The sequence below is a fragment of the Malaclemys terrapin genome, chromosome 3, assembly GCF_027887155.1.
Source record: "Malaclemys terrapin pileata isolate rMalTer1 chromosome 3, rMalTer1.hap1, whole genome shotgun sequence".
Lineage (NCBI taxonomy): Eukaryota > Metazoa > Chordata > Testudines > Emydidae > Malaclemys > Malaclemys terrapin.
In genome coordinates, this window is record NC_071507.1 from 126,999,158 (window position 1) to 127,010,402 (window position 11,245).

Below are 11,245 nucleotides of genomic sequence, written 5' to 3' on the forward strand. Positions count from 1 at the left end.
GCTGAATAGAAATGACAAATTCCACAGGACCCTCCAAACTTAATAGCTGTAAGTTAGGATATTTTAATATTTCCCTCATCAGTCACAAAATTACTGTTTTACAAGGCTGTATTCCCTGCTTGCTGATTAAAAAGCCAAGCTGCATTTGGTTAAAACACCAGTATGTTCTCCATAATTCTAAAAATTGCTGTGAATTTTCCAGAGAAACTGTCTGCAGTACAATTTATATTTCCCTTGCTTCAAAAGACCATAATTAGCTCCATATGTTATTTCAGTAGCATTTATAGATGCTGGAGTCAAACTTAGCATATTAAAAACACTTAAATGAGCTCTAAATTATCCTGCTGAGCAGAGGGCACTCTCCTAAAGATGGAGAACTGAGTGATACTGACATTTTGATCTGCTCTGAGTGTCATTTCAGGTTTGGTTGAGATGTGTAGCCTAAATGGAATTTGGGAATTATCAATTGGTTGACTGTTTAGATAGTCTCAGAGAGTTTGGCCTGTTAATCAGCTAGACTATCCTGATTATTATTAGAGTAAAAGATCCAATGAGCACATGACTATCAGCTTAAGCTAATCACGTTTTCTTTTATTAACAATCTTGCTAAGTAGAGAAACACTGCAATATAACAAGAGAGAGAGAGTATAAAATGTCTAGCACTAGTACTTGCATCACTCATGTCCCCTGGTCATCAGTTCTGCATATCTGGATGCATCCCCCTGTTTATAGGCAGGGCTACACATCGTAATAGGTTACACTGATACCCACAGTAGTGTTTGCATATTCATGATGGGTTCATCCCCTTTTACTTATCTGTAGTTCTGTACCCTTCTGGTATGATGGTTCCCGTCTCCGGTAGGTTCATTAGCATGTACTTCAGCTAGTTTCCATGATGTTCTGTGGATTAACATCTGCAAAGCTCGCTCAGACCCATTTCTCGAGAATTGCCTGAAACATCAGTAACTCATGTTTTGCGATTGCTGTTTGCACATGCCTCAGTACTTTACTGTGTTTGTTTACTGCAGCACTTTATCTTATTTGGTAGGGTCACTAACAGGATAGCTACTCATGTCAAGCTAACTAGGCCTTGGCCTTGTTAGCCAATTAAACTAATTGTTTTACAGGCCTTGGGCCTGAAGGCCCTTACATTCTGCCTTAATCAATACTTAGATGCATCTACATAATATGGCAAGCTCAAAGTGGTTCTGCCTTAGAAACTTACATTTATGCCTTCTAGCAACTTCTTTTTTTTTTCCTTCTCTTTCTCCCCCCACCCAATTTATCAAAAACTCCAAGTAGGAGCATTCTTAGCAAAAGGAAGTATAGAGGGATTCAAATCAGCCATTGCTGAAGGGTAAAGGAAAAGATCCACTTTAAGGAGTTGCAAGAAGGAACATTGCTTATTTTTAAATGGAACAGTGTAGAGCAAGATGTCTGAGGTGAGAGATGAGCATTCCAGTGGTAGAAGGGGATAGGACATGGTATTGAGTTTCACATGTTAGCAAGAAAGTGATGTGATATAGCACTTGCTCAATATTAAAAAAAAAAATTAAATTGAATGTGTTTTTATGCAATTTCTTTGCTATAAAGAGAAAATAGATTCCTCAGCAAGTAGTCTAAAGTTGTATCCAGTGTATGAATAACTTCTATGAAATCATAACATTTAATTGTTAATATGAACAAAGGAATCTTTCTCTCTGTTACAGTACATTCCATTGATTTTTCATGGGTTTGCATAGGTGTATCTGACAACAGATTATGACCCAGATATCTGCTTTAACTGCTTCTCCCTGCAAAAGAATTGCCTGTTAATTACCACACATTTCATAGAATGTTAGATAAATAGATATTCAGAATCAGAAAAGGCAATGTTACTAGCCATTCAGTTGAATTATTGTAACCCTGTTTGTGAATGCCGGAGTTCACATTTTGTGTAAAGATCAGGAAGTGTGTTCACTTTCTCTTAAATGAAGCTAGAGAGCACAGGTTTATTGGTGAGCAGTGAACATAGAGCGTGATACAAAGGGATGTGGATAAAGGAGCAACAGCAGCACCAAAACTGAGCAAGGGCAATGCTGCTGCAGGACCAAGAAGCGCCCCCCAAAAATTTGGCTGTGAAAGTTAGAAATGCCTTTGCTCCGCTTTAGCTTGTGCAACTGCGTCTTACGCAACACATAACCCCATCTGACCCTGACCCTGCCAGTGTTTGTGGAGCTATATTTTTACTAAGATTAACTTTTTTTTTCTTGAACAGTTTCTCCAAACTACTTAGTACAATCTAGCTTTCAGCACATGTGTCCCTTTCAGTCTATTGTGACCAGTTCAGCTACAGTTGTCCCCTGCTGTTGAATACCTTGCTGTGGTGCTTGTTGACCTGAAGCATGAGCAGTCCCTACATGTCTTATTTAAGTGTTTGTGCAGCATCGAGTCCAAGGGGCCCCTGAATAAGGTCCTTAGGTGCTACTATAATACAAATAACACAGGAGTAGCTGGGTGCCTCAGTACCTAGAAAGATCACCTCCCTTGGTGCTGAAACGCAATCCTCTCTAGGCCACAGCCGTTCTCTGTTTACAGCTGTACTAGTCAAGAGAGGAAGCAAAAATATCCTTCACTTCAGAGGGAATATAGGGAGGCAACTGTAATCTACCCAAGGGAAATAAACCAGACTGCTGGGATAAATTCATAAGAAGTTCATGGGATCTAAAAGCCACCAGTTACTCTGGGACATCACCTCCTTCTGGACTGTACCCTCTAGCATAAACATGGGACATTGGTTCAGGGCTAAGCGTGCCACCTACTGACGTCTGAGTTCCCTAGTTTGACAGAATCCAAGAGCAGTAATAAGGGGAGAGGGCTCAAGTACATGTGTGCCTAATGCCAAAGGGGTAACTGATAGTGTTAATGACTCACTATCATTTCCAGTCATAGAGATTAAGGGCAGAGGGGACCACCCGATCACAGTCTGATCTCCTATACGTGCTAGGCCACCACCACCCCTCACCCACTAAACCCAACAACCAAAATTAGACCTGAAGTATTACCGCTCCCAGGCACCTAGACTATTGTCTGCCACAGGCACAGAAAAGAAGCAACCAAATGCACCAATGCCTGAGGCCCCAGCAATGGCAGGGAATTGATTTGAGCTATACCCAGGTAATCCGGGCAAATGACCTGTGCCTCATGCTGCAGAGGAAGGTGAACTCCCCCAGCCCCACCCCTGCATGGTCACTGCCACTCTGTCCTTGGGGAAAATTCCTTCCCAACCTCCCATGTGGCAGTCAGTCAGACCCTGAGCATGTGAGCAAGAACCAGTCAGCCAAGCACCCGGGGGAGAATGCTCAGAGCTTTGGCCCACCCCACCTAGTGTCCCATCTCCAGCCCTGGCCATCCCTGATGCTTCAGAGGAAGGAAGGGAAAAATGGTCAGAGGGGATTAGACAAATCCACAGTCTGACTCTCTTTAGGAACGCTGCAACATCCTCATCTTCCAAAAACATTTCATCATAGCATGAAGCATGTGCACAACACTGCCTTCTATGCACCCCACCCATATAAAATTAAACCTGAACCAAATCAATCAAAACAAAAATACCCCAAGTGGAGTTTTTACCCCAAAAAGAGAGACGTGCCAGAGAGACCACAGAGTCCACTGGGGCCTTCACTAGTACTATTGATTTTACATGGTTTTCAGAAACTCTACTGATTGGAGGTGATATAAAACTTAGGATAGATAAACCTTATGACAGGGACACCATTCCCCCACCCCCTTAGCATATGAAAAACTAGCTCACGCTCTTTGTTGTACTGCTATAGACCTAACAGCATCAAATGTCAGGGGAACAATTTTTACTGCATCACAGGAATTAGCATTGGCACAAGTACTATGATAAGATGATGCTCCTGTCACGCAGCTGATCCTTGTCCCTCTACAGCAAAACTTCCATTTACCTCAGTGGGAACATGCTGAGGCCCCATATGCAATGAAACCAATCTATTCTTGTTCACTCTTTAAAAAAAAGAATCCAGTGTCCTCAGCCTAACCTGCAGCTGCTCCCATGATGCACTGCCAAGGAAACAAAAACTGTAATCCTCCTAGGCACTACCATAATATAAATAAAATAATAATAATAATAATAATAGTTGAGCAAGTAGAGCTGGCATTTTCTGCCACATTGGTATTAGTCAGCACAAGCTTTTTGGGCATCGGAGGAAGGGCACAAGTTGAAAAGAAACCAAAAACTGGAGGAGCAGCATCAACCAAAGCAAACTCAGCCCCCAATGATTTAAATTCATTCTAAAATTAGTCCGAGACACCAGCTGGGCTCTAGCAGAGGTATGGAGTTCAATAATGATATTCACGACATTAGTTTATGTATGGAAATACCCACTTCTGCTTGTGAATATCACTGGTTCAATGATGCAATGCTGTTCACAAGCCGATAAGGAAACGAGAACTTTAAATCTGTTCCTAAAGTTAAACTGAGGGAAAAAATCAACTGCTTTTCAACCACAGCTTTAAAGTGGCAATATTTTAGCTTGTCCCCCATGTCAGACATTTTCCTTTTGGCTAAGAATCTCTTTGGTGGCAGTGCAGCCTTTAAATGGCTTATTTGTTGTTGGAGAGTGACTCAAAGTGCCAGGCAAATGCCAGCAGCTGGGCTTAAACCTACAAGCTGGTGTTGAAGACTTTTCTAAGTGTTTGGAGAAAATTGTCTTCAGAGGAGGATCTTTCTCTGTGTCTTCTGTACCCACAGGAGAATTTCTGGGAGGTCTGAGGTTAGAGTGACCTGCTGGGAGGTGGGTGAGCCCCTATTCAAATCCTTTGTACCCCTCAAGCAGAGGGGGAAATTGAGTCTGGGTCTCACACATCCCTTGTAAATGCTCTAATCACTGGACTAAAAGTTGTAAGAGGTGGCTTCTGGAATAGGCCCTGAAGGTAAATGCCTATCTTCCCTGAGTTCGTGGATTGTTCTGGGGCTGAGGTGGGAGATAGTCATCCTAGAGCGAGGCAGCAGTTTGCAGGGCCAGAGGCAGAAACTTAGGCATTGAGGGAACTTTTACAGTGAAAATGGAGGCACCAAGTGAGTTTAGGCACCTACAGTGTTCAGTGGGAGTTGTGTGGATCACAGTGGAGCATAAAACTGGGGCTTAGGCTCCTAAACTACAGGCTTAGATACTGAAGTCTTGGGTGTAGGTGCCTAAATATCTTTGTGAATTTGGATCTAAGTATCTTATGAACCCAAGTACCATTTTCAAAAGTGGCTTAGGCACTTGGGAGCCTAAATCCCACTGACTTTCATTGAGACTTCAGTGCCTAAGGCCCAGATCTTCAAAGATATTTATGTGCCTAAATTTATTTCAGTGGGAGTTAGGTACCTATAAACCTTTGAGGATCTGGCCCTACGTCACTTTTGAAGAGCAAGTTAGTTGCCAAAATCACTTAGGTGTGTTTGACAATGTTATCCCAGAGATGCTCTAGCTCAACCACAAGCTATGCGGCTTGGTGCAGGAATCGGGGTGAAATTCTATGATTTGTGTTATGAAGGAGGTCAGAATGGATGATCATAATGATCTCTTCTGGCCTTAAAATCTATGAAAGACATTTATCAGTTCCTGTGCTCTTACCTCTTGGCTTCAGGTGTCTCATATGGCAGTGCTAGCCTGTCCTGCCTCATCTATCTTCTTGTTAGGTCTGTCACTGGAGAAAACAGCTTTGTACTGTTTCATCAGAGGAAGAAGAGTTTCTATAGTATTGCACTAACTTTCTGAGAGTTTAAGTTCAGCTGCCCTGAAGAGGATAGGAGAGGTTCAGAGTAGTTTGGGATGGAAAGCACCTAGGTGATCAGGAAGTCTATCCCCCTGAAAGAGAGAATATTGGAAATTAAATTGATACTATGCAACATCTTAGCCAATAGGCCAAGCAATGATGATATTACAGCTGAATCATTTCACAACCCATAGACATTTTATAGCACAAAGTTATAGCAACTGTAATATTAAATGCCATTTTCCCCATGCTGCTTTCCAAAGCCTCAAACGGAACAACAAATCTGAACATGTTTTTTTTTTCTTTCCCCTAATAAAATATGCCAAATGTTGAATGTCACTAATTCAGCAAAGCCTACCAACAAGAAATAGACGTTGTAAGGAAAATACTAAAGATGGCCGATGTAGTTCCTTTGGGCTGTTTTGATATGGAGCTAAAATGAGTTATGTAAGGAGACAGATTGCAGAGCTTAGTACAATGCTTTTCAAAGGGAGGGCTAGGAAGGGGTTCACTGACTTTTGCCCTACACCAATGAAGACCATGGAGCAGGGCTGATAATTTTATTTTTCTCTCTTTGGAAGCATCTGGCCTCGCTATGTAATTCAGATGCTGCATAGCACAATGAATTTCAGTCACGCCACACTTTCTTTTTTTGGCATTGCTGCTCTCATGGGGCTTGATCCTGCTCCCACTGACGTCAATGGCAATACTCGAATCCCACTTCTATGTAGCAGTATCAGGGCCAGGTTGTAAGTGGTATGAGGCTGAGACTGTCTTTTTGTTCTTTCTTTGTACAGCACCTAGTACAATGGGGACCTGGTCTCTAAGGCTCCTAGGCACTACCACAATATAAATAAGAATAATAGTCATAACTTCCTTGGGCAAAGACTGAAATAACGTTGTGTGAATAGTGATATTATTTAGCACATAGAGCATTTCCCATCTTCAAAGAACACTGTAACCAGAGATTGTGTTTAGTAACCAATGCTCCATATAACCCTGACTTGTTAGGGAGTGTGATTGTGTACTGCAATGATATGGTAGACAGTGGTGAAGGTGGGGCTGGAGAATGGTTTCTTGTGTCCAGTTTTCCTCATTATACCTCATCATTTTTCCTGGCATATTTAAAAAAAGCGACTGTGTAACCCCTGCTGACTCTGAAGGTTGCTTGCTCAGCGTATTCCAAGTGAGATCTGCTTACTTTAATTACAAATAAATAAGATTTTAATCTTTTACTCCTGGTCAACTGCAGAACTAACGCACCTCCAACAAAATGAACTGAACTCCCTTCTGGCTTGTGCATTCTCAACAGAATTATTAACCAAGTTGCTATTGTGCAGGGCCATGTGCACAACATACCAATGACACCCTCTCGTTGATACACATGCAGTCCAAATGAAGGCAACAGGATTGCACAGGTGTAACGAAGGTCATAATTTGTGGACAATCGGGTTGCACAATATGACTCAGAGCAGCATTTGGTACTGGTATTATAGCTGTTAATGTTAGATTTACTAACACCCTCCAACCCCCGAGATTTATGATCTTCAGCTGCAGCTACGTCTAAAAATATGTATGCAAAATTCTCAGGGAATTAGTCATTTGGAAAAATCTGTTATGAAACTGTCTGTGTCTTATTTCTTCAGTGCCCGAACTGACTGACCTGTACGTGTATAAGACAAAGGTATTTAAGTCCGGCAAAGCAATCTTGTGCCTTGTTCTCTTTTTTTTTATTAAAAATTAATTCAGTGTTTGAACTTTAAAAAAGAGAGTGACTCTAAACAGATCAGACTATTTCACGATGAACTGTAGAATCATGTACATAATCAAAGTGGAGATTAATCTGTATTCTTTTAGCATTAGGACTTTGTATGAAATCATAAAACGTATTCTTCACCGTGGACATTTTAGAATCGATTTTAATATATGACATCAGCTACAGGTTAACACAAATAGGTATATAGCAACAGCTGTAAGGAGTACAGGTTTTGTGAAGATTGTCTACAATCCTAACACTTTTTTCCCCAAGATCATTTTTTTTTTTAAATTTCAAAGCATATTACTTTTCAGTTGTTGTAGTGAAGAGCAATAGTGGGCAGCAGCAAGGTGACAAATGAGAGAACTCTATGTACAAAAATAATATAATTTACTGGCTTTCAGGATCTGGAAAAAATGGGGAAAATTCCAAATGTTATTAGACACATAGCTAAAAGAGCCCTTGTTACTCACCAATGGAAAAAAGATATATACTGCAAGAAAGGAGGAACAAAAGAGGGGAAATTCCAAGCACATGAGCCTCTTGTGAAAAATGACTAATTAAATGACACGGGTAGCTCAACAATCGCTCTTGTTTTAATGAGAAAATATTTTAGGAGCCCTTTGGCTTGCCACATTTAAAACCCAGGAAGGATCAGAGCATACAAATGGACACTGGGACCTATATTTTGTTATTTCTTAGAGGGAAAGCTAATTTCAGGGGAAAATTTCAAAAACAGTGCCTGCAGTGATAATGCCTAGCACTTACAGTCGTTCTGTGTGTTCAACGCACTGTACAAACACTAACCGGGTCTGAAAAAAGCCCACTGAGGTAGGAAAGGAAGAACTGCATTGGGACAAACTAACCAAAGCTGCTGCAGGGGGAAGTGTAAAGCATACCCTCCGGAACCACCAAAGCCCATAGAACCCTATGAAAATAGAAGCGGTTTCTGACTCTGCCTTTTGGCAGGAGGTTGAATTCCACCCAGAGTACTTCTCTCAGTATAGAGCAGTATAAGAGGAAGGTGGTGGTTGCCTGAAACTTCCCATCCTATTAGCAGGTGTTGATTCAGCTGGCAAATGTTAAGTGGGTTCTACTGACTCACTGATGTGGGTGGGTCATTATTCCACTTGGATATAAGGGAGGTGGAGGTAGTTGTTCTGAGGAGCTAGGATTTGGGTTGAGCTACCCAGTGGGAGTATACCTACAAGCAGCCAAGCCTAGGGAGACTGTTTAAGCTGAACTTCACCTTGTTAACTGCTGTGTTGATAAAACCAAATCCTAGGAAGGGGGGTGAGTTTGGACTCCACATAAGGTCTGAACTATCTGAGAGTAAAGTAGTAAAGGTTCATGTTCTCAGGGAGCCATGGCATCTATAGACTTTCTGGCTGCCCTACCCACACCCTCCTTGGTCTACTTTTAGAGCTGTGTTGGCCCCTCCTGGTTCCTCCCCGAGTATGAGGGACACTATGAAAGCTTTGTGCCAATACAACCTTCCTCCCCTCTTCCCCACCAGCTGCAGTTTACACCAGCAAGATCCTCTCAAACCATTAATAGTGGCATATGATAGAGATGGCACGTAACCTCCATTTTATAGATAGGAAACCTGAGGCAGAGATGTGCACGGACTTGCCTCAGGCCCCTAGTAAGTCAATGGCAGAATCAAGATAGAAATTCTTGAGTTGTCTACTCCCAATGTGGTTCATTCCTCCTGATGAGGCTGCCTCTAGCTTGGGGCATCATCAGAAGGCATGATCCTGTAACAGGAACTGCTAGCTTGGATCCTATGGAATCATATTGAAGTCAATGCAGGCTTGGGCCCTAAGCCACGGCTTGCTCTGTCTTTTTAGTGATTTTAGCACAATTTTAAGATTGCTCAGCCTGTATCAAGTGCAGTATGACTCCCTAAAGGTTTGGAGTATTCTGCCTCCCCAAGATACAAAATAGCCTGAATTTGCTGACTTTCTGGGCATGCTGCAAAGCCCATCTGTTTGAGTGGGACTTGGTGGAGGGCTAAGGCCATTTAGAGTGGGATTTCTATTTAACAGGAAAGTGCAATGGGGAATTTAAGTGGTGTTGGTCATATGACTGGAGATCCAGATTTGTGTGGTACAAAGAAGCGGTTCTGCCTTGGTTAATCTTTACTTTGTATTTCCTGGTTGTGTTTTTAAATGTCTGTCGAGCACCCAGAACTCTGGATGGATAATCTTTGATGTGCAGTGTGTATAAGACCAAAATCCAGATAGCTAGATAAAGGGGTAACACTTGTTTATTTTGAGAAGAACCAGCTCTAACTTGGCGGGGGGGGGGGGGGGGGGGAGTGGGGACAAGTACATACACAACATAAACAGACATTTCTCAAACTGAGGTGCCTGAACAGCTGCAGGGTAATATTTTTTAATATTTATACAGTGAAAACATGAAAAGGATTAACTAAAAGGAGAAACTTTTGATCTCGTCCACTAATAACCATATCAAAAGTTCTTTTCAATGCCTTTTGTTGAAACATATAAAAGTCATGAACTCCCAGGCTCCTAGTTAAATACATCACAGTTTATGGGCCAAATTGTTGCCCACTGTGTAAGCAACACCAAATCTGAATTTGATCTATATGTTTAAAGAGATGCTTGTATCATCATGGCTGCTATAGGTTCCAAGAAGAAATTGGATGAACATGTTTAAAAAAACTGTGAATATCTTTGAACAAAGAGGCTAGTCCACAACTAAGGTAAACATTACCATGCTAATTACCCAAGGAAGCGGAGGAGTGAGACACCTTAGATGGAGATGTAATAAAAAAGTCTGAATCGGAAAAAAGATATAGATGAACCCTTTCTAAATACTTAAAATTATCTTTTGGGATGTGAAATTTCAGTTTGCTATAAACATTCAGCCTTTGGTTTTAGCCCAAGTTTATTCAGCCCAAGATGTGGTTCTTTCCTTATAAATGAAAAACACCCTCCAGTTATTGTTATAATGGTATAATGGTAAAACTTCGGTGTCTGCTTAAAACAAAATGACACACACACACACACACACACACACACCCCCCCACACACCCCCACACACCCCTCTCTCCTCCTGACCTGAACCAAGGGATTCAGATCTGGAAAGAAAAGAGTTTTCCTACCTTGATGGTTATTTTTTACGGTAGTTGAGTGACTCTGAGAAAGGCAGGACTAATGTTATTATTGTTCCTTGCATTTGTATCATGTTATTAGCTAGAGGCTTCAGCTGAGGTCAGAGCCTCATTGTGCTCCATGCTGTACAAGCACACAGTAAGAGACAGTTCCTGCCCCATAGAGCTTACTGTCTAAATAAACAAGACAAGGCAAGTGGTGGGAGGGGAAACCAAAGCACAGAGAGTTGAAGTGACATGATCAAAGTCATGTTAAAGGCATGTATACAGGAGTCTGCATACATGTCAGGTACCAGTAGATGTTTCTCAGGAATCTGTAGCCTAGTTGCTAGGTTTTATAGGACCAACACAATTTCTCGTTATTTACTGCAAATGGCTTCTTCTGGCTGCTCTTTACATCATCTTTACATTAACAGGATGGCAGAAGTAAAACCGCTTTGATTACTTTAATTTTTATTGTGGCAGATCAGAGAAATTTCAGCAATGCCTGAGGGCAAGACTCCACTCCTTGCTGCAGGACAAATGCATGGGGATAGCTGCGAAAACTTGCACAAGACCACGTAGGAGGCGAGAACTAGGAA